The sequence below is a fragment of the Rousettus aegyptiacus genome, unplaced genomic scaffold (assembly GCF_014176215.1).
Source record: "Rousettus aegyptiacus isolate mRouAeg1 unplaced genomic scaffold, mRouAeg1.p scaffold_m13_p_8, whole genome shotgun sequence".
In the NCBI taxonomy this organism is placed as follows: Eukaryota; Metazoa; Chordata; class Mammalia; order Chiroptera; family Pteropodidae; genus Rousettus; species Rousettus aegyptiacus.
The window spans coordinates 70,181,048-70,207,316 of NW_023416311.1; the positions used below are offsets into that span (position 1 = coordinate 70,181,048).

The 26,269-nt window shown below is 37.8% G+C and overlaps 1 long non-coding RNA gene across 5 annotated transcripts in view; it reads left to right on the forward strand.

Annotated features, from left to right (window-relative positions):
- LOC107498718 overlaps positions 1 to 25,877 on the forward strand; it is a 378,194-nt gene extending 352,317 nt beyond the window's left edge. For all 5 annotated transcript variants that reach the window (XR_004952474.1, XR_004952475.1, XR_004952471.1 and 2 more), the window contains 2 exons: positions 23,348 to 23,430; positions 23,940 to 25,877. This is a non-coding gene — a long non-coding RNA (uncharacterized LOC107498718). The remainder of the gene's footprint in view (positions 1 to 23,347; positions 23,431 to 23,939) is intronic.
- The last annotated feature ends 392 nt before the right edge of the window (positions 25,878 to 26,269 follow it).

The window sequence follows — 26,269 nt, forward strand, 5'->3', positions numbered from 1 at the left end:
GAATCAGCAGCGTCCAATTTTAAATGTGCATACTATGCCCAGAGAAAAATAACTTCCAACTGAGGTGATTTTTAATTTCTTCTTACTATTTTCTCAGTCTGTGATCTTACTCTTACTTGCAAATTACTTTTAAAATATTTATGCTGATTACAAAAGTCATTCATAAGGAATTTGAAAATAAGAGGATTAAGGAGAAGCTAAAAATTGCCATTGTTCCATCATTCAGATGTCAGTAATAAAAATTCACATTTTGACATTTTCCTTCCTATGTTTTTTTCTATGCATTTTAATCTGCTTGAAATCATATGGTTTATACAGCTTGTTGGGCCTTTTAATACTAAGCATTATAAAATCATCTATGTTATCAAAATTATTTATAGACTTCTTATAAATATGGCATGTTGACCACATGTAGTTATATTATCACCTTTCTAAAACCCATTTAAAATGAGAGTTAAATTTTTTTTTTTTTAAGTTTGCAGGACTAAGAGAAGGAGAGATAGACAAGAGTAAGAGACTGCAACAATTTTTTAGGGGAGAGCAGGCAGAGAAGCAATGTAATGAATTTTCAGAGGAGAGGAGGTTGTAATCCCTAGGCCTGCAGTGCTGAATATCCCAAGGAGGACTCAGGCAGGCCAGGACAGTGCCAGCAATTACTACTGAAGGGCAGAGTGAGATGCAGAGCTGGAAATGGGAGGACTGACTGGAGTCCTAACATGAAGCTGTTGGATGCTCAGCCCCACCTCTCGGCCCCTCCTCTTCACTCCTACAGGAAGTCCGAGGTTTAATCTTTGGATGAACTGAACCAGAGAGAATCTGGACTCAGGGATACCAGACATAGCAGGGGTGCGAGTGAAACCATGAACACCAGTGCGAGAGAATTAGTGAAATTCTGGGTATGAATTGTGAAACTGCCCCCCAAGCTCTCTTTTTCTACTGCTTCAGAAATGCTAATAACCAGGCATGTATCCTTAGACAGAAGAGTGGACGATTCTTTTCTACAAAAAAAAAAAAACCCTCCTATCTTGGGAGTAAAGAACTTCAGATACTGATATTTGAGATTCTGCAACAACAACAAAAAAGCCAGCTAGCTACACATCACCTTTACTTAAGGGAAGACATGTCCCGCTTACACACATAGAGCTTACAATAGTTTTTTTAGTACTTCACTATTAAAAATGAGCAGACAGCCAGAGATCATCAGACAATCTGAAAATCCTCTGTGAAAGATGCCGCTAATGTCTTCTCTTCCTGGACATCCCACTAGAGTTCATTGTTAAGCCCCTGCATCTCATGGAGCCATATGACTAGTTCTTCTCAATGGAATGTGAGCAGAGTGGCTGATGTCACCTCTAGGCCTAGGAGTTAAAAGGAGATGTGCTTTCCTCATATTAAGAAGATATGGTATCTGCAAACACAAACAGGAGATAAAGAAAAGATACAGTCAAAGAACAGGAGGTCTTGGAGATTAGAAACATGAGAGCGGAAATGTAAACTTCAATAGAAGGGTTACACAATGAAGTCAAGAGAATTGTTATGGACTGAATGTTTGCCTACTCCCCCAAATTCATATGTTGAAGTTCTAACACCCAATACGATGGTATTAGGAGATACGGCCTTCAGAAGGTAATTAGTGTTAGATGTGGTCATAAAGTGGGGGGAGATCTACAATGATAGAAAAGGAAAAGACACCTGAGTTTCCCCTCTTTGCCATTAAGGACAGTGAGGAGGCGGCCATCTGCAAGCCAGGGAAGGGGTATTCACCAGGAAACTGAATAGGCTGGTACCTTGATCTTGGACTTCCAAGATTCTAGATCTATAAGTAATAAATACCTATTGCTAAGCTACCAAGGTATTTTATTATGGCTGCCTGAGCTAAGGGAAGAATTTCTCAGAAAGTCAAATGACAAGGCTAATGAATAGAAGAGAAAAGAAAAGAAAATTAGAGCATCGATCCAGAAGTTCCAATGTTTAATTAATTAATTACATGTCCAGAAAGATTAGGAAACCAGATGGGAAGAAATGTTCAGAGAAGTAATAAAAAAAAAGTCTCCAAATTTAGGGAGATTATTAAAATTCCAACAGAATGAAAGCAAAGACATCCACACCAAAGAATGTCATTATGAAATTTGAGAACACTAGAGATAAAAAGATCTAAAAAGTTTCCTTGGAAGGGGGGAAGTTTGGAATCATATTTACATAATTGATTTTACAAGATCAATATCACAACACCAATATCTGACAATAGAATCTACTGAGGGAAGGACATCAAAATTCTAAGAGAAATTTATTTCCTACATAGAATTAATTCTATAAGCGTGAGAATAAAATAGACGTTTTCAGACATGTAAGGTCTCAAAATATTTATATCCCATGTGCCCTTTCTCGAGAAACTACTAGAGATTGTTCTTTACCAAAATGAGGAAGTATAGTGAGAAAAAGGAAATGTGGTGTCAATAGCTGCTCATCAGGTGAAGGCAGCACCGGGTGAAAGGCAAGGGACTAAAGAAGGAGATCTCCCTGGAGAAAAATGAGCTAAAACCAAAGGTTTTGGGTGTTTAGAAAATAAATGATATTTGACAGATCTGTTGGAATTTTATTTTTAAAATATAAATAGACACATAGAAAACTAAGCAAAAGAAAGGTAATGCAATAATTAACTCAGAAAACTATTTTTACAAATAAGGAAATGTAATTATAGTTTATTATTTGTCTCACCCATAAATAATATTTACATAGTAATAATAATAATATAAACATTGTCTTTTGATTAAATAAATAATTGTGACATGATTATTGAGAGAATTAAGGAAGGAAAAGTAATGGGAAAAGAGATTTAAGAGAGATCGGTTACTATAATAGGAAAATAAGAATTATATCTTAAATTAATCGATCAAGAGATAGCTCTAACAAGCACTGCATTTAGAAATATGGATGTTTACTATAAGACTGGAGAGAGTTGAAAATGTTTATATCTGGGCTGGGGGAGTAAAACAGGGTGAAGAAGGATAGGAATAGGAAGCTTCCGGGCTTTGCTATGAGACTTAACACAGTTGGATTTTTAAAATATGTGTATGTATTTATCAAACGATTTTAAATTTTAAAAAGTATTCACAAATAAAAACTTAATGGCTACATAATATATTTTATCATGTGGACAAACATAGTTTATTTCCCCATTTCTTTATTGACAGACACTGAGGCTGTAAACCACTTCAATGCATTTGTTAATACATAGAGGCTTTGCTACAATTTGGATTCTGAGAGTTGCCACTGGTTGAATGAGAAAAAGAAGTGAACATGTTAAGACGGTGTTGCTACTTATTACTTATGCCAGTTAAATGTTACCATCACTTACCCCAGCTCTTCACTCCCAACACACACATACACACATGCACAGGTTTCAGTTTCCCTAAGGGTTTCTCGCATGGTTTTCTGTTCTAGAAATTCCTGCTTTCTTCTTATATTAGTCATTTCTTTCGGGTTGAAACTAGAGGACCCAGCCAGCGGGCCATGCTGATCTACCATCTTGACAGGACTGAGGCATGCTCTTCATTTTCGGCATTTCTAAGCTATTCTTTATTCTTCAGAACTGCAGATTACTTTAAAAACATTTTTTTCAGTTTCTGCTCAAAGATCTCTCTGGGTTTTTAATTATTTCTTACAACTATAAGTTAATTTATGAAGAACTAACACATTTTAACAGGCGGTGTTCCCATTTAGCCATCTATTATATGACTTGGAATATTCAAGTATTATTTTATATCTCCCAATAAAATTTTCTCATTTTATTTATATAGGTTTCACACATTTCTTTTTAAGACTTTCTAACCATTTTATATCTCTTACTGCTATTGTGAATAGGGTATTTTTCCATTTTATGTTGTGACTAATTATTGCTGATCTACAGAAAAGTTATTGACATTTGGAGACATTTGCTGTTCAATGACTCTATCATCTCCTATCAAATCTAATTATTAGGGAGAAATTAACTTTAAAATGTCTTCACAAAAACAAATAAAAATTGAAACACACTTTCTCTTCATAGTAGAGAGGTAAAACTTATATTTGTATTTAATTGAGTCTTTATGGTTTTCTCTGAGAGTATATGGCCATTATATTTAATATCATTCTCCTTTCATAAATGTAAATATGAGGGAAACTACAGAGGAGAATTTAAAAGGTTACTTAGGTCAAGGGGGTCATAGTAGCTAGTAATATCTAAATATTTAGATTTTTGTGTAAATACACGTGTACAACATGCATACATGCATGTGTATACTCCCCTACATACAAGGAGGAGGTTGGCTTACTTCTAGAAGGTATTCACAACTAAATTTCAGACATGACTAGACTTGTCCAGTAACATGGTAGGCAGCAGGCAACAAAAATGAATGGAGCTTTCACAGTCATTTGCAGACATGCACAGAGCAGAGGAGAATTTGAGTTATTCAATGAACTTGATCCCCTCCGAGGTCATTCAAGATGATGCTGTGTCTTTTTGTTTCAGAGATGATGAGATGATGGAGAAGTAGGGGACGGGGCAGTGTAGTACAAAAAGCCCCACTCTGGGGCAGATGGACAAGGTCTGAGTCCTAACTCTGGTACTTACTAGTGGGGCGGCTCAGGCAAGTCACTTAACACTTCTCAACCTCTTTTTTTTTTTCTCTGTTGTAAAATGATATTCAATCTACCAGAGCTGTTTTAGAATTTAAGATTATAATCTATGTGGTGTTTGTGTATGTGTGTGCTTTCCTTAGGAGCAATGGTTCAGTATTTGCTAATTCACTGTTCACTGCGGCATTACAGAGAGCATAACTGATACAAGATGGAGCGAATTCCCCAGAGTGGGAGACTCAAGTCCTACACTGAGAGAGAGGGTCCTTTACTGCTTGCAAGAAAGAATTCAAGTGCACACAGGATTAGAGACAAAAGAAAAGTTTATTGGAGAAAGAATAATGATCCACAGACAGAGACTATCTCCTCTCAAAGACAGAGAATGAGAGAGAGACCCTAGGGTTCAAGGAATTCAGTTTAAATCTGTTTCCTTTCCAGGTATGGGTACACAGCCCTGAAAGGCTCAGGGAAATAGTTGTTTATAATCTCAGCAGGAATCTTCCTGCAGATTCCCCATGATCTTACGCTGGTCAGCCAGGTTCCCATGTCTAGCAGCATGCAGCAGGCTCTGGATACAACCCAGTTTAATATTTAGTCAATATGTGTAGTTCTCATGCATCTTCTCTATATCATAACTACTGAGAATAACAAGCATCAACTATCTTTAAATAATATAATATTTAACTTGTTTGATTTGGGCTGTAGAAAAGTGGCTTCATATTGTAGGTCATCCTGTAAAACTTGTTTTTTTCTTCTATCTCACTCAATACTATTTGTTAGATTTTGCATAATACGTATAGTTCTGATTTATTCGTTTTCACTGCTGCATAGTATTCTACTATCGCTATTCTTAAATTTGCCTATTGATGACCTTTGGATTGTTTGAATAGCTTTTCGCTTTTACAAGTAGTGTGCTATGACCATTCCTGTAGATGTACCAATGGTTACCTAGGATTATGACCAGGAATAGAATTACTAGGTGAGTCAACAAAGCTAAATCATTTTCCAGTATTGTGGTACCAATGCACACACACTCCAGAATGCATAAGCAACCCCTCCATCTGTACCCACATCAGCACTTGATGTTGTCAGACTTCTCGATTGTTTGCCAATCTGGTGAGTATAAAATAGGTTCTCATTTGGGTTTAATTTGCACTTCCTGCCCACTTGTAAAATCGAGCATTTTTTCCTGTATATACTCATCATTTGTGTTTCTTTTACTGTAAGAAGCCTATTTCCGTCATTTAACTATTTTTCTATTGGGTTATTAATTTTTCTTTTATTGATTTCATACCTTTATTAATTCTTCATTTATTCTTGCTACTAAACATTTGTTGGTTTATGTGTTGGAAATCTCTTCTGTTAAGTATGGGTCTTATCTCTTTGCTGTTTTTATGGTTTCATTTGATAAACAGAAATTGCTAACTTTAATTTTATTTCTGTGTTCCCAGCACTTTATTCCAATTCTTCCTTTTTTGTGTAATTATAACAGAAATGACAATGTAGACCATTATTTCCACCTCTGGTTCCTCAGGAACAAACTTGAAGATAGCCCTCTGGTGGGGAGACAATCGTGGTCTTAGTGCTCACAGGAAAGAAAAACTTACTTGGCCCCAATTTACCAGAACAACAGAAAAATATGCTTCCTTTCAAAAAAAAAAAAATGTTAAATCAGATTAGCAAACCCAGCTGTGTAGCTACCTTTAATGACCTCAAGCCATCCTGCCTTAATCACCTAATTCAGCTTCCCCGGACTGGCTTTCTCATTCAGCTTGCCTCCTGCCTCTCTTCTTTGCTTGTTTGCCCACCCCCTTCAATCTTTTTCTTAGGGCTTTACTGATGAGGAATAAATCTGGTGAATCTGGCTCTTTCTGCTTTTTAAAGTTATTTATCATTGTTATACCCATAAGTTTGTCACCATTAAATTTCTCAGTCCTGAGGAAAAAAACAACATTCTTTTTCACACTTATGTAATCCTAATTTCCAGTCATTCTTCACGTGTATGTGTCAAAAAAGGAAATCAGATTATTTTTCCACCTACTTGGTTTAAGGGTTTCCTAGAATTAATGAGCAAGCTGCCTTAAAAGAGAATAAAAGGGATCTGGGAAGGTTGGCAGGAAAAGAATCCCTGAGGCGGGGGTGGGCGGGAGCAGATGTGGGGGTGCCACCGGGGGCTTTACTTGTTATGATTTACCTTTTCCCCTCCTAGTGTGACTTGCTAAAGCAATTGTGGAGGCTGGTTTGAGACTATTCCTCATAGTGGATACTTCTCTAGTCCTGTCTGCATAAAGCTGTGTGGGTGAGTGTGTAAGTTAACTGAGAAAGTCCCTCAGTATTACTGGACTTCAGGTTTGTAAAGATTCGCACAGCGTACCAAGGAGCTGAGAAGGACCAAAAAAAAAAAAAAAAAAAAAAATGGTCTAAAGAACCGGTTCACCTTCTGGAAGAAAGCCCGCTCTCTGAGAGGGTGCTTCTTTCCTGGCTGGTCTGTGAGCTGTGTTTTCAGAGGCACAGCCCTTGTTTTCCAGAAGAATAGACCATCCCTAGTCCTCTAATATCCTCCCTCTTTGGAAACTCTTATTTATGGTCTGATTTGTTGAAACAATAAACATGGGTGTGTGTCTAGGATCGTGGGTTGGGGAGCAGGGTGTGCGGGCCTGGAAAAAGGTTTCCCAGCATTGTGTGAGAAGTGAAAATGAGGTGGCAGCTTTCGCAGACCAATTCTGGGCCCTTTTCTTTCTGCCGAGTGCAAGTGCCAGCTGAGGCCCGACACCTTGTTTTATTGTGTGAAGACAGGAAAGAGATCTCTCAATTATCTTCAAATTAACTGCCTCTTGCCATTATCTGTTCCCTGAGGACCAATCAGAGAGTGTGTTTGAAAAAGCTGGGTGTCGGGCCTACCACTTCACCCACTCTCTGGGATCCCTTCCCACCTACCCCCTCCCACACGCATGCGCAGCCAAAATCATCTGTGGCTGCCATTTCTCATGACAAACTTTAATGCTTTAATTAGGAAGCATCTGCGTGTCCACTCTTCACAAACACCATATGGTGCTCAGTACAAAATATGTTTATTTTCATGAAGGCAACGCCTTAGGAAAGGGCAGCATTTTGAATATCAATTGTTGTTCCCACATTGGGTGAAGAATAAATTCACTGTGCTTCAAAAGAGACGACAATGTTTTAAAGAATGAAGGGTTTTTTTTTTTCTCTACCTGGCAAAACTTAGAGGGAAAGATGTCTTATGTGAGAATAAAGCAGAATTCTACTTTTAAGCCTCAGAAAATGAAAGCCCTATAGAAGTATATTCCAAGAATCCTCTAAGCAGTCTAACAATTTAAGATAAAAGATGGCCTGTGTCCACATTTCACATTTTAAACAAAACAGTACACTAGCCATCTCTTACATATTGAATGCAGAAGATACAGAACCCAGTCTTAGAGTGTTGAAAAGGCGCCCGCTCTCCATGCTGCCTGTCCGACTCAGGAGAATGGCTTTTCAAGGGCATACTGTACGGGAAAAAACAACTACTTTACTTTTTAGACAGCCATGGACTGACTTGAGAAATATGGCCCAATGGGATACAAACTTTGGGTTTGTTTTCCTTTTAAATATTGTGTCCTTGAAATAACAAATCTAAGCTTCCCAAAGTTCACATCTCTCTAAAATTCAAGAGCTTAAATGAGGCCAAGTTTCAAGATCTCTTCTCCAGTGAGGAGTGGGGTGAGAGTACAGGCCAAATGCCAATGTGGGCCTTTTCCTGCTTTTATGCAAATCACTCAACATGCAAATGATTAAATAATTAAACCATTATGGTGTTTAAATAAGCCATTTATATCTCCTTCATAGCCCAGGCCAGCTACCATTCTTTTGCTGGAGGCAATAGGAAAGGGTTAGGAAAAGTCATTTTGGACTGGGAAGGGCTATAATTACTCATTTTTGTTTTAAAATAAATAAAGTAGTGGAGGCTGTGGACTGAACACTATCCCCCTGTTCCCAGATGAGGGACTGGTTTCTTTCTTTCTGATCATCAGGGTCCCCGTTCCTCACGCCAGCCCGGGTGTCCGTCACTTCAGTTTCCTCTTAGACTTGACTACATAATTATGAGCTACCACATGTGGCTTCTGGGACACAACTTTAATTATCCAAACTCACAGCACACAACGGACTCTGAATTGACTGAACAAAAGCCTATTAGAAGGTGATCCCCTGCAGTCACATTGTAATTATTGTCAGGGGCCATGGCGGCTATGGAATTATTTCTGCAATATCTCGATAACCTTCTATCCTAGAGTCACGTGAATGATGATTTGTACTATAATCTCATTTCCTTTAATGGTGCGACAGTGAAAATAAAAGGGGCGGGGGACTGTCTGGCTCTGACCTGAAACTCAATTCAGAAAGCCACCGCAGATGTGAAACACAGCACCTCCCGCAATTATGGCTATGGTAGCCTCTGTCTTTACACCCAGCAAGCCCAGAGCTGGGAACCGAGGGGTTTTACCACTTACAGAGTTAGCCGCTGAGGCATCCAGCCAGAGCAGCAGAAGGTCCCTGTAAATGGAAATAAATAGAAACCACCCAATGAAGTGGTTCAGAATATCTTTTCCAAAGATTTTCCTAGAAGCATATAGAGTTATTCCACTGCAATGGAAAGTCTTAAAGAGCATTAATGTGATGCTCATGAGCTATTTTTTTGCTATAACTAAGAATGCTCTCCTCCCATGAGATGTTCGTATTTTATCCTGTGAACCCCTTGAGTAGTTATAATGCCATTCAGCACAGATTTTTTACTTTTTAACAGTGTGATGTAGACTGTTCAGCTTCTGCTCAAAAACTGCAAATCGGCTTGAAAATATAACTTTTAATGTAACATATAAAGAGCACTAAGTTTAAAAGCTACTGCTATTTTCATTGCTTATTTAACAAAACAGCTTTAATGGCTTTCTTTGTGTGTTATTGGCAGGACAGATATCGTGATTTAACCATGCCATGGACTTCTATAATACAAACATAAGAAAATTTTGATTTCTCATCACAGACCTTAATGACAATTATATCATATTACCACAAATTCTTTTTTCTTTCCTGAAGTTTCAATCTTTTCCTTGACCTACTATGTTTTTGGAAAATGTGATAACACAAACTTTCCTTACCGTCCCCAGCCCAAGCCAGCTTCTCCTCAGGATTTATTTGTGTCTGTTATCACTTCCAAATGAGCAAATCCAGGCATTCAGGACCTACATAATGTGGACCCGGGGTGTGAAGCTTGTTTATTTTCCCTTACCTACACATTCCGTATAAGCTAACTAAATGAAACTCTTCAAAGTGTTCGTGCTTTCCCACCTTGCTGTGTTTCTTCACTCTGTTCCCCCAGGCTGGAAGGTTTTCCCTTATTTTCCATCCCACTCCTGAATATGGCATCCTATTCATCCTTCCTGGATAGTCTCAAGTACCAATTACCTCTGCTTATTTTCCCAGGAGTGGCCATTCTCACCTAAAACTAAACAGTACTTAAAAAACAAAAAACAAAACAAAAAAAAAACAAAACCATGTTCAACTCTATTCCACTCTGTGTTATAATTATTTGTGTGCTTCTCTATGCCTCTTTCCAGAGAGTAATCTCCTTAAGAGCAGTGATTAGGAATTTCTCTCATCTACCAAATTTATTTGTTCATTCAATCATTATCTATTCACTAGTTATTTGTCCATTATTGATTCAATAACACTATTACTAGACTGTGTCAGGCATTGAAAATCTAAGGATGAGAGATTAAACAAGACACAGTTCCCTCAGTTCCTATTGTCAAGGAACTTAGAGTCTAGTAGACAGAAAGAGAGAAATATCCTGTGTATCAGTGTTCCAATAGCATTGACCCTCAGAGCATACCTAGAACAGTGCCAAATACAAGGCAGTTGCTCAAATTTGTTGAAAGCCAGTAGTAAACAGTAAACTCAATTCTTGCTGAATGCATTTGAAAGTAAGAATAGTTTTACCTAAATATGCTAAGATATGTTATTCATGATGGTTCCTAAACTATACTTCTTTATAGATAGATAGCTCCCTTCCAATAATTCAAAAAGAAAAGGACCTAATGCAAATTCTTCACACACTCAACCTTGAGCGATGCTTTCTGAAAGCACATTAGTGAAGTGAACAGAATCTTTGCCACCCTAACAGCTGCTTTTGGTGATATTAATTTTAAGCTGTTTATTAAGAAACAAACAACTCAGAAAGTACCTTTGAGGCCCCACCGCCACCCCTTTCCTGTACAAGAGATTCGGACAGAGGAAGCTTTTTCAGGAAGGGAATCTTAGAATGCGACCTAAGCCTAATTTAAATAAGAGGGCATCAGGCAGGCTCCTGTTGTGGCCATTGTTTCTAAGTTGCCCAGTGAGAATGAGAATTTTCTTGCCCTGTGTGTTTTGCTTTTCCTCAACTACCTGCATGCAAATCACCCATTCTCATTTCTGAAATCCAATGCCCCTTTCCCACTTTTCTCCTTTGTCCAAAATGTCTTATATACACATTGTTGCCTTATTGTATTTGAAATTTTCATGCGTATGTGAATTCTCTACGTGCATGTATTAAAGCTTTGATTTTCTCCTATTCTGTCTCTGTTAATTTGATGATTATCCTAGCGAAGAGAACTGAGAAGACAGGAGGAAAAGTATTAATTATTTTTTTTAGCCCCCACATTAGCTAACACAGATTGGAGGTAGCACAAAGTGAGGGAGGGAACGCTGTAAGAATTGCTCCTTGAACCCTCAGGCTCCTTTTTACTTTCCGCTAGCTTTTGAGTGTCTCTTGGTGCCAGGCAATGCAACGCGGAAAGTGTTAGGGAGGTTTGTTCTCAATGTTAGAACACTAACTACTGACATAAGATAGGGAAGGTTGCATCAGGAAGTGCGCTTTGATCTGACTTGAATAATAAAAGTTCATCTGTGTGTCCTGCTAGGAAGGTGAGCAGCCTGGCTGATGTCATCACGCCATCTCTTGCATCTTTCGTTCCTTTCCCTCTCCTCTAAGATAGGAGTTATTTTTTTTTTTAAAAAAGAAAAAATAAAGAGCAGAACATGTGTTTGATACTTTGTTTTTTACACAATTCTTCTTGCTAAGATTTTTTTAAAAGTCAATATAAAATCTGGGGCTTAGTTAATAGTAATGTACCAATGTGGATTTCTTAGTGTTGACAAGTGTACCTTGGTATATAAGGAGAAATTGGATGAGGGCATATGGGAATTCTCTATACTATCTTTGAAACTATTTTATAAATCCAAAATTATTCCAAAATAAAAATACACTTCAAAAATAATAAAACAAATATACATCCCTAAAATAGTCAATGATAAGTAGTAATATCATTTAGAAGCAGAATTATATATGCCTCGTCCTTGCCCACATCGATCTCTACTTATGTTCTCAAAAATTTTTTTCTCAAGCTAACATGATGATCCAAAGCATAGATCCACTCACCCCTAGCTGTAACCTCTTGAGCTCTTGAACTCTCTGAATGCAATTATAGGTCAACATCTTCTTGACTGGATTGGACAAGGTAGCCCAAGTGACATTTTGCCTCGAGGCGCTAATGGTGACATAGGCTATCCCTAGGGTTCTGACCACAGCTCTGTCATTAGCCTGCTACCATTGTTTGTTAATCTAATGAATGGCTCCATAGGAAATAACGGAGTAAAGTCTTATTAAAGGTGAAGGCTTCATCCATTAAAATGCTCTTTGTCCTTAATGAAGGTCTGTGGAAGACTGATTGTAGGAGGAAATCTTGCTTTATGCTCAGCCATATGTCTCAATTAATCACCAAGGTAAGCCAGTCGTCAAACCAGATTTGTGTTTGCCTTTATTCTTTAAAAAATGGTTGCTGAGGTATTACTGGAACAATCTTTATATGTTCTGTCATCAGAGAGCTGTGTGACATACAGCATTCTCCAAATTATCTGAGTTTATTTTCTGAGATGAAATGTTTTCAAGTATATAATTTTCTTCAAATATCTAATCTCATTTGTATTTGCAATATCTAATATAGTGACTACTAGTTATATGTGGTTATTGAGCACTTAAAATGTGGCTAGTGTAAATTGAGATGTGCTGTAAATGTAAAATTTACACACTGAATTCCAGAAATTTAGGACAAAAAAAAATTGTAAAATATCTCAATGATAATTTTTATATTGATTACACATTGAAATGATGGTATTTTTAATTTTCAAGTTAAATAAAATATATTGTTACATTTTATTTCTCCTGCTTTTTCCTATTTAATGTGGCCAGTAGAGAATTTAAAATTTTCGAGCATATGTGGCTCAAATTACATTTCTATCATATAGTGCTGCCTTAGAGAATCCAGAAAAATATGTTAAGTGACTGCCTAAGCCTACCTTCTCCTCAAGTATATTTTATATCTGGCTTCTAGGCAGTGAGCAGGTGATGCAAAATGTGATTTTCCTTGATAGAATAAATCAATCAATTTAGGCCTAGCTACTCCATTTTGCTCAGAATGAAATATGAATTTTATATGTACTTGGGAATCTCATGCCACTTAAACCCTTACCAAGGACCAGGAACTGGGAATGTACACATAGGGATACCATCTTTATCTTGTAGTCCATTTGTTTCTGTCCCTGCTCAGTTCTTACCTCCTCTGTGAAGTCTGCCTGGAAATCCTACCCCCAACGTTTTTTCACCATCCACTTTGACAAATTCTTCCTAGGTATTTCCAAATTATCTTTACTTTTACAAGAATCTCTGTACTTTGACTGAGAGATCCTTGAGAGCAATACTCATGTCTTACTAATTGCCTCACCTCATACCTTCCTCAGCATTAGGCACATCGTAGTTGCTCTATGGATATGTATCAAATGAATAATAACAATTATAATTGCATCATTTATGGAACACTAGTGATATGCCTGAATTTTTTTTTATGGGCTTTTCTGGTATTCTTCCATGAAACCCCCTCAGCAACTCTATGAGAGAAATACCAAAATTACCTACACTTTACAGATGAGCAAACCAAGACAAAGAAGGGCTTACAGAACTTATCATTTCTCACACAAGTGGTTAAGCAATGGAGCTAGATTCAAATCCAGGCAATGTTGTTGTACAATCAGAGGGAAATGGCATTAAGCAATTTAAAAACTGTCTTGTTAAGGTTGAAGGTACCATGCTCAGCATGGAGTAAAAAGGTAGGAAGTATGAAATTTGCTGTGGAGTCTCCTTCCAATAAGAGCACTAAATCCTAGAACAAAAAGCCATGTTCTAACCTCTCCATCTACTACTCTGATTCTGAGAAGATGGCTGGATGAACACTAAATTATACTCATTTAGATACCAAATTGTCCTATGTGCCCACAACCCAGAAAATACACATTGTTATGGAACCTCACGCTCTGTGGTGAGAACAGGTGAAGGCTCTGTGCAGCCTTGTGCCCGAAGTGCTAATTAGCTGGGTCGGTGAGCAGAGCTCAAATTCTCATAAATCATCCTGACAGGGGGGCATAATGTCATTGTTCTCCAGGGAGCATTATCACTTGGTCTTTTCCTTACAGCTATAGTTCGATGCTTCCATAATCTACCTTACACCTTGGCAGAACGTTTGGGTAAAGCCAATGATAACAGATACGTGGCATTACAGAAACATTCCCCCCCCCTTTTTTTTATTTCAAAGAGTTCTAGGCAAAATGTGGGCAGTGGTGGAGGGGGGAGTAGATTGAGGAAGAGCCAGGATGGGAGACAAGCAAGGAACAGCAAGGTAAAATGGGAAAACACCTGGCTGGTATCCCAGGCAATTGTGATTCTAACTCCGACTCTGATATTAACTAGTTTTATAACCTTTAAACATTTCACTTTACCTCAAGATTTCAGTTTGTTCATCATTAAAATGAATAGGGTGATTTTGTCCATAGTGTTTATTAAACAAAGACTATAATATTTTAAATGGTATTATAAACACATTTCCGTTTTTTTTTTAAAGGCAAGTACATAAATTGAATTTACCTATGCCAATCCCCTCTCTAGAAATGGTAGATAGAGCAAGTTATTGCCAGGGAATCTTATTGGAGGTTTAGAACAAGTAGTGTATACATGTTTATACTTCAATTCAACTGTCATAAGACTCTAACACAGTAAATGGTTCAACCTTTTAAACTGTAAAAATGGTTCCCCAGTTGCTGTTAGTTATAGTGTGAAACAGGTTCTGGGCCTTTGAGAGCTTGCTTTGTCTTTCACAATATTAGCTTTTGAAATTTTCTTCTTCCAGTTAGCAATTAAATTTCATACTGCATCTTTTATATTTTCTTTTCATAATCAAATCCTAGTAATCAAAGACACAAAAAGACTTTATTTGCCTTGAGATTTGAAATAATGCAAGGCAGTTGTCTCAAACTTTTAAAAAATTACCTATAAGTGGCATTTATATAGTATTTCTTTCTTGTCTACATAAAGTTTCAATGTGAATTTTCTATAGAGTACACATTTCTAGGTCTCATGGGAATAAAGATGAGTTTAGAGAATATATAATATGAAGCACTACATCTGACTTGTCTGGGATAGTCAGTTCTTTCACAAAGTATTGCTATTTATAGATGTTTGCATCTGTCTAATTTTACACTTGTCTGTCTCATTTTTAAATAGTGAGCCCTTTAGGCATCAACCATGACTAATTGTATGTTTTGAAGAGTACTTAGCACATGGTTGGTGCTCAATAAATGTTAAATAATTGAAAATGTTAACAATTATAACAATAATCATATTTGTAAGCACATTGAGCAAGACTCTTTCTAAATATGTTTCAGTGGAGAGCTTAGCGCGTTGTTGGCAGGCAAACAACATGCAATGATAATAACACCAAATGGTTCTCTATTTTTTTTTTTTCAGAAAAAAAAAAGGGGGGAAATTTAGTGGCAAACTGATGTTAGGATTTGTAGCAGGCAGAACAATGGATTCTCAAAATATCCACGTCCTACTCCATGGAACCTGTGAACATGTTAGGTTACAAGGCTAAGGGGAATTAAAGTTGCTCATTGGTTGGCCTTGAAATGGAGGCAGTTTCCAAGGATGGGGGCTGTGAGTAGGCAGGCAGCCACAAAGGTGTCATCCAGAGTCAGCAGTAATAACAGCTAACATTTACATAGTTCTTAGAATTGCCAGGCACCATGCTACTTGCTTCAAATACATGAACTTATTTAATCCTCATTGTTGTGCTAGGAGATAAGTATGGGTATCTGCACTTTATAGATGAAGAAATGAAGGCACACAAAGCTTAAGTAAATTGCCCAAACTCATTCATTTGGTAAGTGGTACAAGCTAAATTCAAACTCACGGAACTAAACTGCCCCAGCAATTTCACCTCATTGTATCTAGACTTGCTTTTAGCAGCGCTAAGCATGAGATATTCTGCAACAGGAAATAGTAACTAATAGGGAAAAAGTAACAACTGATATTTATTACATGACTAAAAACCACTGGTTATTTTGGGAATCATGAGGCAAGGAGGGAGGAACTACAGCATTTTTAATACCTACTTTACCCTAAGTACTTTGTATTCATTATGATAGTTTAAACATACTATAATCCAAAGAAATAAGTATTAAAACCTCATTTTACTATTTAAGAAATGAGTTCAGGAAAGCCACCTGCAAAAGAATGAAACTAGACTCTTGTCTATCACCACACACCAAAATTAACTCAAAATGAATTAAGGACCTGAATATAATACCCGAAACAATAAAATGCATAGAAGAAAACATAGGAACTAAACTCTTGGACCTTGGACTTAAAGAGGATTTTATGAATTTGACCTCAAAGGTAAGGGAAGTAAAAGCTAAAATAAATGAATGGGACTAAATCAAACTAAAAAGCTTCTGCTTAGCAAAAGAAACTGTCAACAAGGTAAAGAGGCAACTATCCAAATGGGAAAATATATTTGTAAGCAATGCCTCTGATAAAGGCCTAATATCCAAAATATACAAAGAACTCATACAATTCAATAACAAAAAAAAAAAAAACAATTCAATTAAAAAATAGGCAAACGACCTGAACAGACATTTCTCCCAAGAAGACATTCCAATGGCCAACAAACATGTGAAAAGATGCTCAGCATCACTACCTATTAGGGAAAAGTAAATCAAAACCACAATGAGATACCATCTCAAAAACGTTAGAATAGGACAAGTAATAACAATGTTGGAGAAAATGTGAGAAAAAAGAAACCCTCATACACTACTGGTGGGACTACAAATTGGCACAGCCACTATGGAAAACAGTATGGAGGTTCCTCAGAAAACTAAGAATTGATCTACCATATGATTCAGCAATCCATCTACTGGGTATTTACTCCAAAGACTTGAAAACATATATTCAAAAAATATTTGCACACCGATGTTCATAGCAGCATTATTCATGGTGGCCAGGACATGGAAGCAACCAAAGTGTCCTACGATAGATGTCTAGATAAAGAAGTTGTGGTACATATATACAATGGAATATTATCAGCCGTAAGAAGAGATGAAATACTGCCATTTGCGACAATATGGATGGACCTTGAGATAATCATAATAAGCGAAATAAGCTGGACAGAAAAAGTCGAAAACCACATGATAACACTTATATGTGGAATATAAACTTAAAAGAAGTAAACGAACAGGACAAACAAACAGAGACTCATGGACATGGATAATAGACTAGTAGTTACAAGAAGGTAGGAGGAGAAGGGAGAAAGGGGGAAATAGATGGGGTGAAAGGGATCAAATATGTGGTATCAGAAAGAAATCTAACTATGGGCAGTGAACACACAATGCAATACATATATGTCTTACTGTTGAATCGTATACCTGAAACTTACTGGATTTGGTTAACCAATGTCACCATAATAAAAAAAAATAATAATTAATTAATAAGAAAGAAAAGAAAGAAGGAAGGGAGGGAGGGAGGGAGGGAAGAAGGAAGGAAGGAAGGAAGGAAGGAAGGAAGGAAGGAAGGAAGGAAGGAAGGAAGGAAGGAAGGAAGGAAGGAAGGAAGGAAGGAAGGAAGGAAGGAAAAGTAAAGAGTTCAGAAGATTGAGTAACTTGCCCAAGTATCACGAGAAAGAGGTGGCAAAGCCGGGGGCCTGTTCCAGGCCTGACACTTGAGCCTGTACCTATCCTCTATGTCCCTCTGCCAGGTCAGTGTCAAAACAAATAAGGTGACATGCAAGGTAGAGACTAATTCAATCAATCATGAAACAAACCATAATAAGAGTCGACTTCCTCAAAGTCATTTTTCAAAATTCACTTCAGATATATGTCTGATTAATCTAATTAGGTATATTTGCTCTCTATTTCCTGTTGCCTATACAAGCATTAATCTAGCTGTCCTCTGACTCTCTGTTGCAGGTATTGAAGTTTCCACTGAAATAAGGAAAAGCTCTGGCCAACTCTTTGCTTAAGATACAACTGCATGATAAAGTTTATTTTTGCTCCACCCTTCCTTGTAACTATTTCTTTGCTTGTTGACTTAAAATGAATTCTCAGGGGCTCGCAGAATTAGAATTTTAACTCTTCAAAGGCATACCCCAAAGGCAGGGACAAATCTTTATATTGGTTAACCTTGGTACACTGACAAAATGGCAAGTAGGTTCTGTTAGCCCTTCATTGTTGAGAAACCATCTTGTTATATTCAGTCCAGTAGTCACAGCAGAAAGAACATGTCATCTTTGAATGGAATGAGCATAAACCATTTGAGCTCAAGGTACTCTGAAAGCATTTCCGAAGTTTACATACAGATTTTTGTTTTCCTTTGTTTAATCCTGCATTCACTCAGCTCATAGTACATCTGCTCAACTACAATTGAAAAGGAGATGCCTCACCAATAAAGGTAGGTCAGGGATTCAGACACTGGATTTAAGTGTAAAATTAGAAAGCGATTGGACCCATTTGTTATAGAGTCAGAAGAAATGTGGCTCCTGACCCCCTGGGCTCTCTGTGAACCAATTGCTTTAAAGGAGCTATCTTAAAGTGGGGAGAGAGCCTATTTGTACTGGGGCTCCCTGTGTGCCAGATGCCATGCAAGGGTCTTTTTCTATGTCGTCTCGTTGAAAATCTGCCTTGCAGCCATGCTTTTTAAGCCACATGTTCCAGGTGAGGAAATTGAGGCTAAGAAAAGGTAAATGATCTGCTGGGGGCAACATACCTACGAAGCGACTTCGCCAGGAGTCAAAACCAGTCCTGAACTCCAAAAACCACATTCCTTTCACCACGAGATTTCTACCAATGCAACCTTGATGGGCTACACAGAGTAACAAGCAACGAACTAAGAGTTATTAATTAGGGCTTCTTAGAAGAACCTGCTTATAATGTATTAAATTGTGTTTCACTCGCTGAGCTTCATTTCATCCTGGTTTCCCTGCTTTAAGACTTAAATTCACAAACCCACCTTGTACACAGCTGCTGGAGTATTCCTCTCAAAATGCCACTGTCATTGTGTTACTCCCCTACAAAGACTCTATCACCTATGATAACATTATAGATCCTTAACCAACATAGCAGAGGAAGGAGATTGAAGCGGCTTGGGAGAGAATCACCGAGAGGACAAGGCTCTGTGGGAGGTCAAGAGGGTCAACTCAAAGGTACAGAAAGAAAATTACCTGAGAAAAGAGAAGGAAACTTTCTTCCTCTGAGATATGAAGGGAAGATGAGAAAATACATTTAAAGCTACACTTTTGGAAGTGGGATGTTCTTGGAAGGGAACCTCATACAAGAGAGAATATGTGTAGAAAACTTTCAGAAAGATCCTCCACAGACATAGGATCTTTGGGCATCTGCCAAGAGTCATAAAAGAAAATCTGGCTCAAGAGATGAAAGCAACATTCTATAATAATGAGAATGCTCTGCATGCTGGGCTCTTGTGCTGCCAAACACTCATTCTGAAGTAATGTTCGTGTGAGGACACTGTGATACACCACCCAGATCTCCCTGAGATAAAAGGCCTGATGCCCCAGCTTCTGGAAGTCTGTCAGATGAGAGACTTCAGCTGTCAACCACTACAAGGAATGCCTCAGCTGCAACGAACCATCCCCCTCAGGGTCATGCCCCTTCCTGAGCAGCTCATATCTACTGGCCTAGTCACTGTGAAGTTTAAAGACCTGACCATCTGGCTCAGCTCCCAAAAACCTGAAAGACCATTCTAGCTCAAGAGCTCCCCGTGGGGTTGGCCAAAGCTCTCACTGGCTTTGCATCACATTGACACTTCTTGCTCCATCCAGTTCTTCTGTAGTCCCCTCCCAATCACAAGGGTAGATCCCAACAACAGTCCTTAATATAATTTCTGAGTCTGATTCTGCAACAATCCAACCTGCAATAGGACTTTTATGGGCAAGGAGCCAAGAGCTAAATAGAAAATTGGTGTCTTTTTTGCCATAGCCCAAGTCCATTCAGACTATCACAAAACACCACAAAATCTTTCATCTTTGGGCTTGGAAAACTGCTGAAGCAGGTCTGTTGGTTAGCTAAATTATTACCAAAACAGCCTCCTATGTTACAATATTCTTCTGTTCAAAGAACTCATAATGATTTATTCTTATTTCTAAAACTTTGTGAGGTTGGGTCATATGTTCCTTACTATTCATATACTGACTCAGAGACTTATTAAATACCTACACAGGCACTGTACTAGAAGCTGAGGATGCAAAAAAAAAAAAAAATAATTTAATTTAATTTTAAAAAGGCCCGGTACTTACATGTGAGTAGAGGTCACATGCTCTGAAATAACATGAAGAGGGCTACAGTGGAGAAATAAATACAATCTTTTTCCAGCACAGATGAGGGTGTGATTGAAATCTCAAAAAGACAAAAAGAAGTGTGGCTAGAATACATGGAAACTGTTGCTAGTTATCATGAGCAATCATCCATAGCAGTGAGGAATGCAGACCCTGGAGTCAGACTACGTGAGTTTGAATCCTTCCTTCATCACTTTCCAGTTCTTACTAGGCAAGTAAATTACTTAACTTCTATTGGTCTCAGTTTCATCCTCTATAAAATGCTGGTTGTATTAGTCAGCTTGGGCTGCTATAACAAAATACCTTAGACTGGGTGGCTTATAACCAACAGAAACTTATTTCACATAGTTCTGGAAGCTGGGAAGTCCAAGATCAAGATACTGGCCAGTCTGGTTCCTTGGCAGGGGCTCTCTTCCTGGCTTGCAGATGGTCACCTATTTGTTATGCCTCATACGGCAGAGAGAGGAAGCAAGCTCTATGGTGGCTCCTCCTACAAGGACACTCGTCCCATCATGAGAACACCACCCTCATGACCTCATGACCTCTAAATCTAATTACTTCCCAAAGGCCCCATATCCAAATGCCTATCATATTGCGGGTTAGGTTTTCAACATATGAAATTTGGGGGCATATAGTTCAATCCATATCAGCAGTACAAATAGTGATTTCCTAATAGGATTGTTATGAAGATTAAATAAGCCAATATACATACTGTCCCTAGACCAATGACTGACACATATTAAATGCCCTATTTGTAAGCGCTAGCGTTTATTATTAAAGTCACGGAAGCTAAGCCAAAACTGGGAAATGTCAAAGCCCTCCTTGCTGGAGCTCTGTTCCTTTGGATAAATTGTCTCTCAAAAGAAGAGAGAAAATGAGCTTAATCTTGGGAATAAAGAATGGCCAATTTTCATGCAAATATTGGTTTGGAGAGCCCCTTAGCAATCAATTATTACTAAGGTGAAAATTCATAACCTTTCTATTTTCTTCTCTTTCATATCTCCCTCTCTTTTCTCTTCTTTCTTTTGCGACTAAATGCCTAACAATCCCAGAAACATGTCCACTTAAGGGATTACCCTTGTTAAAGAGTATTTAGCTTTTAATCCCATAGGGCACAAGCAGGTTGAAATCTAAGACATCATAGAAAAAGAAGAATTGAGCAGGGTTAATCTAGAGGTGAGAGGTGAAAAAGGGTGAAATGGAATCCAACGTAAACTCATCTTGATGAAAATACCAGTTAACTTTAAAAGAAACAGTCGATGGTTAATTCTTCCACCTTGCTATCAGTATCTCTGGAACTGTGTTCAGAAATAACACTTTTTATTTGGCTTTCATACCTTCTCTCCCTCTATAGGACTTCACAGTATTTTCTACTGGAACTAGATGAAGTTCTGCTTTAGGAGATGTGGCATTCATGTTCTAAATTAAGTAAACAAAAGGAGATTCCAAAACCCTTTAGGCAGAGAAATGGGGTTTTCATCCCTTTTCGGAATTTTTTAAGTCTTACTCCTATGTGGCTGCTGAATTAACTGCCGATTGTTGCCAACTTAATTTTGGTTGTTGTCATGTTAGTCATTCATTCCCATTGTTTTTAGACTGTAAAGCTGACAGTCCAAATCCTTAGATCCCTGGCTAGCCCTTTTTAGCTCTGTTTATTTCCTACTTGATCCTTTTTCTTTAGGAAGAATGGAGAGAGACTCTCATAATTAGAATGAATGATGGTGAAAAAGTGTGAACATATGCTGTCAAGGGTGAGGGGTAAATAGATAGCCTTATAGTATTTAAAATAACAGCTTTATTAAGATATAATTTATATATCATAAAAGTCACCCTTTTAAAGTGTACGACGCAGTGAGTTTTAATATATTCACAGTTGTGCAACCATTGCCACTATCTAAATTCAGAATGTTTTCTTCACTCCCAAAAAAACCCTATACTCATTAGCAGTCACTCCCTATTCTCCCCTATCTCCAGCCCTGACAACCGCTAATCTACTTTCTATCTCTGTGGATTTGCCTCTTCTGGATATTTCATTATAAATAGAATTATATGATATGTGGCCTTTTAGTGACCTCCTCCTTTTGCTTATCATAATATTTCAAGGTCTCGTACATTCTTAATAGGGTATAAATTGGCTCGATATTTGGAGGAAAATGTGTCAGTATCAATTAAAATAATACACTCTCAGTCAGAAATGTTATGTCCAAGAATTAACCCCCCAGAAATATTCCCATATAAAAATAGTTGTACAGAGATATTTGTTGCAGTATTGACAAAGGTTGGGGAAAAAAATCTGAAGCCTATCAGTTAGGGGCCTGGTTGAATATGTTATGGTTCAACCTACTGTGGAGTGCTGTGCAGTCATTCACAGAACGAGTTGGTGTGGAATGATCTCCAGAATCTATTAATAGTACGTGAACGTAAGAGAACATAGTGAGATAGAGAACAGTGTGTAAAACTGACTTTCATCTTTGTAAATTGTGTGTACATATACACATGTTTATATATTTATATGCACACATACGTGTTTTATACACAGGGATTGGGAGGAAAGAGAAGAAGGAGGAGAAGATCTATCTCTGGTATAAAATGTCTAAAAAATGACTAACAGTGGTTGTCCCCAGGGAGGGAAATGGAAACTGGGCATCTAGGGGACAGGGATGGGGAAGGGAAGGGGGTTTACTCCTCAATATATAGCTTTTGGTGTTTGAATTTTATTTAGCAAGTAGATATATATCCTTAAAAATTTTAATGGAGATGATGATGATGATAAAGTTTATTAAGTCGCTACATGGGCGTATTAGGGTCTCGGGACTACGCAGGGAATCTCACAGCCTCTGTCCTCAGGGTTTTGGGGTGGGTTGCCACTGCGACCCACACCCCAGGTAGAGAGAGGATCCATGTCAGGGAAGCATATAGATCAATGGTTTGAACCTCAATGATTTTTGTTCTTATCTTCCCAGAGACCTGCTGTCACCTGCGCGGCACTTTTACCTGCCAATTAAGGCCGACAAATGCACTTTGATGTTAAAGACTGGCTGGAAGGGTAACTTTAGAGCTGTTCACTGGAACCCCCTCCCTCCCTGCATTGTCTCTCTCCTGAATGCTCCCGACAGACCTCCTCACCTCCTCATGGCCTTTTGAGAGTGGTTCTGACTCCCTATTTACACCACTGATTTCCTTTGAAGAGGGCAGTTAGCATTGGGTCTGGGATGCGGCCCATTATCTTAATGCCCCCTTGACCTTTGGAAGAAGTGTTGCCATTTCCTGTCCACGTCCCACAGCTTCTCTCACACCCACCTAAACACTGACCCCAAGTGGGAGAGAGGATATAGTCAAGCTCTCTGCCTCTACACTGTCGCTCTGCAAAGTCAAGTCCCTTTTACGACTGGATTCCTACCAGAGCTCATTTCCTCCCACTAGTGTTGGGATAAGAGTCAAAGTTGAAGTGAAAGACAGATTGTGTAACTTCTTTTTTTAAAGGGGGTGTTTAATTATGGAGGGTATGGTTAATATTTTAATACTGTTTATAATGGCTTCATTTATTTTTTTCAGCCAATAAGAAGAGAGAAATCCTGTCGCCACAGCCAAAATCTGATATAATTCCTCCTCAGCTATACAAACGTCTCTCTGTTGCTGTATAGAATAAAAATGCCATTGCATATCATGTATTAAAATTCATCTGTATTTACTTGACACGTTTTAAGATATCTCTCCAAATTGCCTCAGCAACCTCTAGCATCAAAGACTGGTGAGAATATGTGGAGTTTTCCTTCCTGTTTGAGTAACACCTATTAAGAAGGGTTGTAATTAAAAGCAAATCATAATTTTTAAACCTTCAGGGAAGTGATTGCAGCGTTGCTGGGAACATTCAGTTATTGGAATGTGAGCTAACACCTGCATACACTGCAATTAGTAATGAAACAGCAAACTCCGGTGAGCTTTAAAACAAAACCTCTCTTAAAAAAAAAATCACCATGTTAAGTAACAGTCTCATTCACACATGAACATGCAACGTCACCTGCACTGTTTTTCCACACTGTTCTAGCTCTCTGCTTTACCACCACTGCTGAGTGCTGACTGCTCGCGTGCAGGGTATTAGGATGATAGGTGATTTGTTTCCATAGCATGTTGCACTCCAAATGTGCACTGAATGGACGCAGCCCTCGGTGCCACAGACCAACTGCAGCTTAGCACAAAGAGATCAACAGAGGTCATTTTCCAGTGCTCCTGCATTCCTCAGCTATACAATTGACCTTGAAAGTAATATAGAATGAAAGGAAACCCACTAAAGCTAGCTTCCTGAGTACCTTAAGATTAATATCCTTTACAGAGATCCCACCCATGAAACATCAAATCCTCTTCTTTCCAACTGCCACCTCCCTAAAGTGTAGAGTGGTCTTATCTCTGACTGCTCATTTGAGTCACCTGGGGGAGGGAGATTCTGAGGCAGGAGCATAGAGGTTAAAACATACCATTGTCAAGGCCCCACTCCAGAGACTCTAAATTAATTAGTTTGTGTTGTGCCCTGGAATTAGTATTTTTTATTACCTCTCCAGGTGATTCTACAGTACAGCCAGAGTTGGAAAACTCTGGAGCCCAGCCCAAGCTTTCCTCATTTTTTACCTGGATTATGACAAAGGCCTCCTAAATGCCCTTGGTCCTCTGCACCTGAGGCTAACTGTCTTAATGCTTTGCAATAGTGATTTATTTCCGCTATTGATCCATGTTTGATGAAAAACAATGAGAAAATAAAGATGAGCAAAATGAAAAATACCAATTACAATCAGAAATATCAACATTAAATACTTTGTTGTCTTTTATCCCAGATTTTTTCTTATGTATATGTACATAAAATATGTATTTATAAAAATAAGTTCCCGCTGTGATTGTTCTCTATAATCGTTAATCCTCTTTTAACAATATATTTTCATATCAGTAAATATAAAGCCACATCCTTTCTCTTGGCTGCATAGCCTCCGAGTAGGTGGCTGTGCCATTGTGTTTTAACCAACCCTTTATTTTAGGGTGGAGCATTCACATTGTTATCCTGTGAGAGTTTTGTTATTGTCGTTGTTTGGGGTTTTATGTTTGTTTTACTTTTCGTTTTGTTTTGCTATTATAAACAACATTGGGATAATTTGGAACAAAGATTTTTGTGAATTGACCCATTTTCTTAGGATATATTTTTGTAAATTCGTCGAGTTAGTGTACTTATCCATTCTGATACATGTTACAAATTGCCTTTCTAAACCATATTTACATCATTAGTGCTTGAAGATGTCTGTTTCTCTAGTCCTTCAGTAACCTTGGATATCAGCATTTTTTTTTTAAAAAAAATCCTTGCTCAATCTGGTTATTGAAAAGTGGTATATACCTGTTATAATTTGTTTAGATTATTTGTGTGATGAAACGTTTTTCATCTGTTTAATTGGACATTTGAATTCTTCTCTTACCCATTTTCTATGGTAGGTGTTCTTTTTCTTATTTATGTGCAAGAGCCATTTAAATATAAAGTCTATTAAATTTTTCCCAGTTTGTCCTTTTTGACTTTTTAAAAACTTCTTTTAAACTTTTGTCTTTTTAACTTTTAGTAGTTATTTTGTGGTATATAACTTTTAAGACTTTACATTTTAAAATCTATTAGTATTTTTCTGTATGGTTCTACCTAACTTTTTCATGTTATACATTGAAAGCTTTTCCCCAAATTAAAATTATATAAATATTTTGTTTATATAAATATTATGTTTTTTTCCTAGTACTTTTATGGTTTCTTCTTTTTAAAATATGTAATTAAATTTTTGTGGCTAATTAACTTTGAAAGCACAAATCTGATAATGCTACTCCTCTCCTTAAATCCTTCCCCATCTCCATTGCCTTTAGGA